Source organism: Pinus tabuliformis, chromosome 2_2, assembly GCF_031772625.1.
Source record: "Pinus tabuliformis cultivar Carrire ecotype Pingquan chromosome 2_2, CPIR1, whole genome shotgun sequence".
Classification (NCBI taxonomy): domain Eukaryota; kingdom Viridiplantae; phylum Streptophyta; class Pinopsida; order Pinales; family Pinaceae; genus Pinus; species Pinus tabuliformis.
The window spans coordinates 802123109-802132069 of record NC_142300.1 but is presented as its reverse complement, the minus strand read 5'-3'; the positions used below and the strand labels follow the sequence as shown (position 1 = coordinate 802132069).

At 50.7% G+C, this 8961-nt stretch overlaps 2 non-coding genes and 1 pseudogene across 2 annotated transcripts; all 3 read right to left on the bottom strand.

Annotated features, from left to right (window-relative positions):
• Positions 1 to 655: 655 nt before the first annotated feature.
• LOC149195266 (25S ribosomal RNA) lies at positions 656 to 4063 on the bottom strand. The gene has a single exon (XR_016255506.1). It is a non-coding gene; the product is annotated as a 25S ribosomal RNA (ribosomal RNA).
• Positions 4064 to 4310: 247 nt separating this feature from the next.
• LOC149195265 (5.8S ribosomal RNA) lies at positions 4311 to 4467 on the bottom strand. The gene has a single exon (XR_016255316.1). It is a non-coding gene; the product is annotated as a 5.8S ribosomal RNA (ribosomal RNA).
• Positions 4468 to 7124: 2657 nt separating this feature from the next.
• LOC149195264 (18S ribosomal RNA) lies at positions 7125 to 8645 on the bottom strand (annotated as a pseudogene).
• Positions 8646 to 8961: the final 316 nt, after the last annotated feature.

Sequence of the window (8961 nt, the reverse complement as noted above, 5' to 3'; positions counted from 1 at the left end):
TGGGCGCCGGGTGGAAACCCAAATTTTGGGCGCTGCATGGAAACCCCAAATTTGGGTGCCGGGTGGAAACCCCAAATTTTGGGTGCTGCATGGAAACCCGAAATTTTGGGCGCCAGGTGGAAACCCCAAATTTTGGGCGCCGCATGGAAACCCCAAATTTTGGGCGCCGAGTGGAAACCCCAAATTTTGGGTGCTGCATGGAAACCCCAAATTTTGGGCACCGCATGGAAACCCCAAATTTGGGCACTGGGTGGAAACCCCAAATTTTAGGCGCTGCATGGAAACCCCAGATTTGGGCGCCAGGTGGAAACCCCAAATTTTGGGCGCTGCATGGAAACCCCAAATTTTGGGCGCCGGGTGGAAACCCAAATTTTGGGCACTGCATGGAAACCCCAAATTTTGGGCACCGCATGGAAACCCCAAATTTTGGCACCGGGTGGAAACCCCAAATTTTGGGCGCCGCATGGAAACCCCAAATTTTGTGCGCCGAGGCACGACATGGAAACCCCAGTTTTCCCAGGCTTTGGCACCTTTTTCGTCACGGCGTGGAAACCCCAAATTTCCCGCCCCCAAGCAATTAAAAATTGTTATCTGGAAGATAGAGGTAGAGGCATGAGAGGGTTGCCCGGATTTTGTTTGTGAAAAGAGCGAAGCTCTGAATCAAGGTGACCAAGGGATAAATCTCAGTGGATCGTGGCAGAAAGGCCATTCTGCCACTTACAATACCCTGTCGAGTATTTAAGTCGTCTGCAAAGGATTCTTCTTAACGACTGTTTGGAATTGAACTTCAAAGCTGCCCCGACCGAGATGCTTCATGGTCGCGGTTTGCAAATGACACGGGCCCCTGGGGGGGACAAAGAGACGCCCCTACTGTGGGTCGAGATACAGTCGAAGAGTGACATGCACAACTTCTAGTGTGGCTTCTGACTTGGAGGCGTTCAGTCATAATCTAACACACGGTAGCTTCACGCCACTGGCTTTTCAACCAAGCACGATGACCAATTGTGTGAATCAATGGTTCCTCTCGTACTAAGTTGAATTACTATTGCGGTGCAGTTCATCAGTAGGGTAAAACTAACCTGTCTCACGACGGTCTAAATCCAGCTCACATTCCCTATTGGTGGGTGAACAATCCAACACTTGGTGAATTCTGCTTCACAATGATAGGAAGAGCCGACATCGAAGGATCAAAAAGCAACGTCGCTATGAACGCTTGGCTGCCACAAGACAGTTATCCCTGTGGTAACTTTTCTGACACCTGTAGCTTCAAATTCCAAAAATCTAAAGGATCGATAGGCCACGCTTTCACGATTTTTATTCGTACTGAAAATCAAAATCAAATGAGCTTTTACCCTATTGTTCCACACGAGATTTCTGTTCTCATTGAGCTCATCTTAGGACACCTGCATTATCTTTTAACAGATGTGCCGCCCCAGCCAAACTCCCCTCTTGACAATGTCTACCGCCCGGATCGCCCGACGAAACGTGCCTTAAGGCCAAAAACAGGGGCAGTGCCCCGTCTCCACCCCACGTAATAAGTAAAATAATGTTAAAAGTAGTGGTATTTCACTTGCGCCGAAAACGGCTCCCACTTATTCTACACCTCTCAAGTCATTTCACAAAGTTGAACTAGAGTCAAGCTCAATAGGGTCTTCTTTCCCCGCTGATTCTGCCAAGCCCATTCCCTTGGCTGTGGTTTCACTAGATAGTAGATAGGGACAGTGGGAATCTCGTTAATCCATTCATGCACGTCACTAATTAGATAACGAGGCATTTGGCTACCTTAAGAGAGTCATAGTTACTCCCATCGTTTACCTGTGCTTGGTTGAATTTCTTCACTTTGACATTCAGAGCACTGGGTAGAAATCACATTGCGTCAGCATCAGTAGGGACCATCGCAATGCTTTGTTTTAATTAAACAGTTAGATTCCCCTTGTCCGTACTAGTTTTGAGTCGATTGTTCGACGCCTAGGGAAAAGCCCCCGACAGGGGGCATTCTACGCCCGTAGCCCAATCGGCACATGACTGCCCGCCCTCGCCACGAGAGGAGCTCGGAAAAACTACCGACAGCCCACGATTTGAGGGCGGAGACCCCTAGGCCCAACCCTCAGAGCCAATCCTTTTCCCGAATTTATGGATCCGTTTTGCCGACTTCCCTTACCTACATTGTTCTATTGACCAGAGGTTGTTCACCTTGGAGACCTGATGCGGTTATGAGTACGACCAGGCATGAATGGTACTCGGTCCTCCAGATTTTCAAGGGCCACCGAGGACACACAGAACACCACAAGACGTGTGGTGCTCTTCCAGTTTCTGGACCCCATCTCCAGGTGAACCAATTCCAAGGTGGGCAAGCTATTAAAAAGAAAAGATAACTCTTCCCGGGGCCCCCGACGATGTCTCCGGATTTCCTAACGTTGTCGCCGGCCGCCATGTCCCAGTTCGTGAATATTAACCCGATTCCCTTCGATGCTCATGTAGAGTGCACCCTTGATACAAGGCTTCCCCATCTCTTAGGATCGACTAACCCATGTCCAAGTGTTGTTCACATGGAACCTTTCCCCACTTTAGTCTTCAAAGTTCTCAATTGAATATTTTCTACTACCACCAAGATCTGCATCGGGGGCTGATCCACCCAAGCTCACGCCCGAGGTTTCTCAACGACCCCCACGTCCTCCTACTCATCGGAGCTAGGCAATTGCTCCGACGGTCGAGTATAGGTTGCGCGCTTCAGCGCCATCCATTTTCGGGGCTAGTTGATTCGGCAGGTGAGTTGTTACACACTCCTTAGCGGATTTCGACTTCCATGACCACCGTCCTGCTGTCTTAATCAACCAACACCCTTTGTGGGATCTAGGTTAGCACACAATTCAGCACCGTAACTTGACTTTCGGTTCATCCCGCATCGCCAGTTCTGCTTACCAAAAATGGCCCACTTGGAGCTCTCGATTCCACGGCGCAGCTCAATGGAGCAGCTGCACCCTCTTACCTATTTAAATTTTGAGAATAGGTCGAGGGCGTTAGGCCCCCGATGCCTCTAATCATTTGCTTTACCCGATAAAGCTCGCGCGTGAGCTCCAACTATCCTGAGGGAAACTTTGGAGGAAACCAGCTACTAGATGGTTCGATTAGTATTTTGCCCCTATACCCAAGTCAGACGAACGATTTGCACGTCAGTATCGCTACGAGCCTCCACCAGAGTTTCCTCTGGCTTCGCCTTGCTCAGGCATAGTTCACCATCTTTCGGGTCCCAATAGGTGTGCTCGCACTCATACCCTTCCCATAAGCTCAAGGTCACTCGACGATGCACCCCCCAGAGAGGGGATCTCGTCCGTCAGCTTCCTTGCGCCTCGTAGGTTTTCAAACCTACCGACTCGCACACATGTTAGACTCCTTGGTCCGTGTTTCAAGACGGGTCGAATGGAAAGCCTGCCAACCAACACCACGAGCACGCAGGTGCACACGGCCCGCCACAAGGGTGCACGCTTCATTCCTCGACCACCACAGTGGCAAACCGACAGGCAGTAATCCACCCGCGCTCGTGACGATGCAGCAGCCCGTGTTGGTTTGCACCTCAAGTCGAGCGGCGAACTAGCCTGAGCCGTTCCACATCCGACCGAGACGCATCGATAGCCTCCATTCGCTTCCCTCCTGGCAATTTCAAGCACTCTTTAACTCTCTTTTCAAAGTCCTTTTCATCTTTCCCTCACGGTACTTGTTCGCTATCGGTCTCTTGCCCGTATTTAGCCTTGGACGGAATTTACCACCCAATTAGGGCTACATTCCCAAACAACCTGACTCGTCGACAACGCCTCGTGATGCGGCAGGGTCCCGGCCCGATGGGGCTGTCACCCTCTCAGGCGCCCCCTTCCAAGGGACTTGGCCCAGGTCCGCCGCTAAGGACACTTCTACAAACTACAATTCAGGCGGTGCCGCCGCCTGATTTTCATGTTGGGCTCTTCCCGGTTCGCTCGCCGCTACTAGGGGAATCCTTGTAAGTTTCTTTTCGTCCGCTTAATTATATGCTTAAACTTAGCGGGTGTTATCGCCTGAGCTGAGGTCGCAAAGTTGGAGCTAAATCCGCCCTACCCCATGGGAGGACAAGAGAGAGAAAAGCAAGTTCGAGCGAAGCCACACAATGCCTGCATCAGCTAACGCCGACTGGCCATCCAAGGGGACAAGATCACCGCTCGCCGACGTACGCCACGAAACATCGCTTGAGCTATTTCAGCCAATCGCACCGCATGGGGCACGGACGACCAGCTCTGCTGCTCCCTAGCATATTGCAGGGAGCGCGTTTGAATGGGATACGACGCCCAAACAGACATGCCCTCGATCGAGGCCTCAGGCGCAAATTGCATTCAAAAACTCAATGATTCATGGGATTCTACAATTCACACTAACTATCGCATTTCACTACGTTCTTCATCACGGTAACAAGAGCCGAGATATCCGTTTCCGAGAGTCATTTCCACGTATTACTGAAAAATCAGGCACAAAACTGAATAGGGGCACCCCCCACAACAAATGTAAGGCCAAGGGGCAAAAGGAGGAAAAACGCATGAGAGAAAGAGAAACAAGGGTGTCTAACCCCCTCACAGGGGGAGGCTCGAACAGAGTACAATCTCCCCCAGCCCCACGCCCTCGCAAAAAGGGGGGAAATGCATGTAACAGCGATCGAGAAGGACTAGGGTGGCCACCCCGGGAGCTCGCACTGCTTTTAGCCCTTCCCTGACACCAGCCCACAACAATTCCCCCTTTTCTCCGTAAAGCTAGGGACCGAAAGGAAGAAAATGGTAGAAAACAAAGCACAAGCCTCCCAAGCCCCGTGCCTTCGCCAAAAGGGGGGAATTGAAGGGGACGACAATCGAGAAGGACTAGGGTGGCCACCCTGGGAGCTCGTACTGCATTTCGTCCTTCCGGAACACCAATCCACAAAAATCCCACCTTTTATCCGTAACGCTAGGGGCCACGAGGAAAAAGGGAAGAAAACAACAAGAGAGAAAGGGATATATCAACCGTGGCTATCGGCTCACAAGGGAAGGCTTCAAACAGAGAACAAGCTTCCCCAACCCCGTGCCTTCGCAAAAAGGGGGGAACTGCAGGGGACGGTGATCGAGAAGGACTAGGGTGGCCACCCTAGGAACTCGCACTGCTTTTCGTCCTTCCCGAACACCAATCCACAACAATCCCACCTTTTCCCTGTAAAGTTAGGGGCCGAAAGGAAGAAGGGAAGAAAACAACATGAAAGAAAGAGAGATATCAAACCCGTCTACCGGCTCACAGGGGGAGGCTCAAACAAAGAACAAGCTTCCCCACCCCCGTGCCTTTGCAAAAAGGGGGCGAACTGCCGGGGACAGTGATCGAGAAGGACTAGGGTGGCCACCCTCAGAACTCGCACTGCTTTTCGTCCTTCCTGAACACCAATCCACAACAATCCTGCCCTTTTTCCGTAAAGCCAAGGGGCCAAAAGCAAGAAGGGAAGAAAATAATAGGAAAGCAAGAGATATCAAACGTGGCTACCGGCTCACCAGGGGAGGCTCAAACAGAGAAAAAGCTTCCCAAATCCCGTGCCTTCGAAAAAAGGGGGGAACTACAGGGGATGGCGATAGAGAAGGACTAGGGTGGCCACCCTGGGAACTCGCACTACTTTTCTTCCTTCCCAAACACCAATCCACAACAATCCCACCTATCCTCCGTAAAGCTAGGGGCAAAAGGAAGAGGGGAAGAAAACAACACCAAAGAAACAAAGATCCCGAGAAAAGAGAGAAGCTCAACAACACCCCGAGTAGATGTCCGCTAACCAAAAGGAAATCAAACAAGGCACCCAATCAAAAAAGCGTCCCACCTCTTCACACCCTCCCACATGCATTCAGCACAACACCCTTTCCAGCTTTACAACATAGCAAACAACCAAGCAAATAAATCACAACCTAAAATTGACCAATAGAAAAGACAAGGGCCACGATGAGACCAGTGTCTGGAGCACGTCACTGAGAGGCAAACAGCCCCCCAACCCAGCGGCACAAGGCTTCAAATGACAAATAGACTACTGCCAATAACACAAACCCACCCCGCTATTGCACCCCTCCGTGTACAAAACACCCAACAACCTTTCCAGCGAGAGAGTCAACGGGGGTCAAAGAATCAAACTCCAAAGAGGAGTTGTCACGGGCTGACACTCAACGCTGGAGAAAGCCGCGGGCCACAAATACATCGATGGTGCAAGGCCACTAGAGAGAGGGACGTTCGCAAAGCGCACACCACGAAACAAAGAAATGACGCAAGTCCCACAAAAAACCCACAATCCAAAGGGAGGAACAAAGACACAACCCGATACTTCTTTTTCCCTCACAAGGGGAGTGGGTCATGAGAAGATGAGGAATTCCCTCGACGACAGAGGCACGAGATAAGATTGCCACCCTCGTGCCGGTCGGCGGGGAAAATTGCGATATCGATGGAGCTCAGACCGAGGGATGGGATTTTCATTACCTCGACACCCAACCCTTCCGTGAGGGAATGTCGAGGAACGGTCAGGAGGGACTAGGGTGGCCAGCCCAATGGGTTGAACTGCTCTTCATCCATCCCATACTGACCGTACCCCGACAATCTCCCCTCACGTAAGGTTTGAGCTACCAGGCACGCACGCAACCACTCCCTCGACCCAACCACCAGCGAAAAAGCTCACCCAAGCAACACATCAACCACCGCTGCCTTTTCGAGAGAACCAACTATGGAAGCCTGCACCCTTGGCCCATGCCTTCCAACGAACAAAAGACCAAGCACCGCCACTAAGAATGAGTCTGAATTTATCCATCGTATTACCAAGCACCTCAACTCTGCAGCAACCATGCCCGACCGAATAGATCATCGGAAGGGCTCCCAAGAAACAAGCTTTCGGACCCCCTGCAGAAACACATTGGGGGGAAGAAAAAAAAAGGATGGGTGGGACAAGCACAAGCATGGCTTGCAAGCACACATGAAAAAACAAGAATTACCTCAAGACAAGCAACCAACAATGTTCCCGCCAAACACCAAACCCGCTCCCCTAGAGACGCACCACAAAGTCCCACATTGCAATCGAAACCCAACCAACACGAACCAAAAAAGAAAACCCCCACTATCAATGATCCTACCGCAGGTTCACCTACGGTAACCTTGTTACGACTTCTCCTTCCTCTAAATGATAAGGTTCAATGAACTTCTCACGACGTCGACGACAGTGAACCACCATCGTCGACGCAATCTGAACACTTCACCAGATCATTCAATTGGTAGGAGCGACGGGCGGTGTGTACAAAGGGCAGGGACATAGTCAACACGAGTTGATGACACGCACTTATTAGGAATTCCTCGTTGAAGACCAATAATTGCAATGGTATATCCCCATCATGATGCAATTTGAGAAGATTTCTTGATCCTCTCGAACTAGGAATAAAAACTCTTTGGTTGCATCAGTGTAGCGCGTGTGCAGCCCAGAACATCTAAGGGCATCACAGACCAGTTATTGCCTCAAACTTCCATGGCCTAAACGGCCATAGTCCCTCTAAGAAGCTGGCCACGAAGGGGAACCTCCGCGTAGCTAGTTAGCAGGTTGAGGTCTCGTTCGTTATCGGAATTAACCATACAAATCGCTCCACCAACTAAGAATGGCCATGCACCACCACCCATAGAATCAAGAAAGAGCTCTCAATCTGTCAATCCTTACTATGTCTGGACCTGGTAATTTTCCCCATGTTGAGTCAAATTAAGCCGCAGGCTCCACTCCTGGTGGTGCCCTTCCGTCAATTCCTTTAAGTTTCAGCCTTGCGACCATACTCCCCCTGGAGCACAAACACTCTGATTTCTCAGAAGGTGCTGGTGGAGTCCTTAGAGCAACATCCGCCGATCCCTGGTCGGCATCATTTATGGTTGAGACTAGGACGGTATCTGATTGTCTTCGAGCCCCCAACTTTCGTTCTTGATTAATGAAAACATCCCTGGCAAATGCTTTCGCAGTGGTCCGTCTTTCATAAATCCAAGAATTTCACCTCTGACAATGAAATACGAATGCCCCTGACAGTCCTTATTAATCATTACTCCGGTCCCGAAGGACAACACAATAGGACCAGACTCCTATCACGTTATTCCATGCTAATGTATTCAGAGCATAAGCTTGCTTTGAGAACTCTAATTTTTTCAAAGTAACAGCGCCGGAACTGCGACCCAGCCAATTAAGGCCAGGAGCACGCCGCCGACAAAAGGGACGAAAGGGCAAGTGCACACCGAGTAGGCAGACCGACCCTTAGGATCCCTCTCCGGAATCGAACCCTAATTCTCCATCCCCCATCACCACCATGGTAGGCCTCTATCCTACCATCGAAAGTTGATAGGGCAGAAATTTGAATGAAGCATCGCCAGCACAACGGTTGTGCAATCCGTCAAGTTATCATGATTCACCGGAGAAGTGGGCAAGCCCACCCCGGCCTTTTATCTAAAAAATGCATCCCTTCCACTTCAAAGGGCATTCCGGGCGCTCTCTTACCGAGAGCCAACCTAAACACCCATCAAGTCAAAGAGATGTCGAAATATCATGTAAAACTTTTATGCCTTGCACCTCTTGCATCCCAAGAAGGAAGCATACGCAACATGCCAAGGACATGGCGAACAAATGGGCAAACCTGCCAAGCCACAACGCACCAGGGCCACTTCGGAGTTTGCAACCACGGCCCAACCAACAAGAAAACAAGCGATCACTCACCCACTCCCTTATAAATGATGCCTCCAAAGTCCTCCACGCCCCGCACGGAGGCCACCTAGGAGTCCACCCGGACAGCAACAACGGTGGACATCGATCACCCGATCGCCTGCAGCAGCCTCGATGCAAAGGAAACAAATGGAGAATGACCAACCACGCAACCTCTATATTATAAATGAGCCACAACTCTCAACGCCCCGCACCGAGGCCACATGGGAATCCAC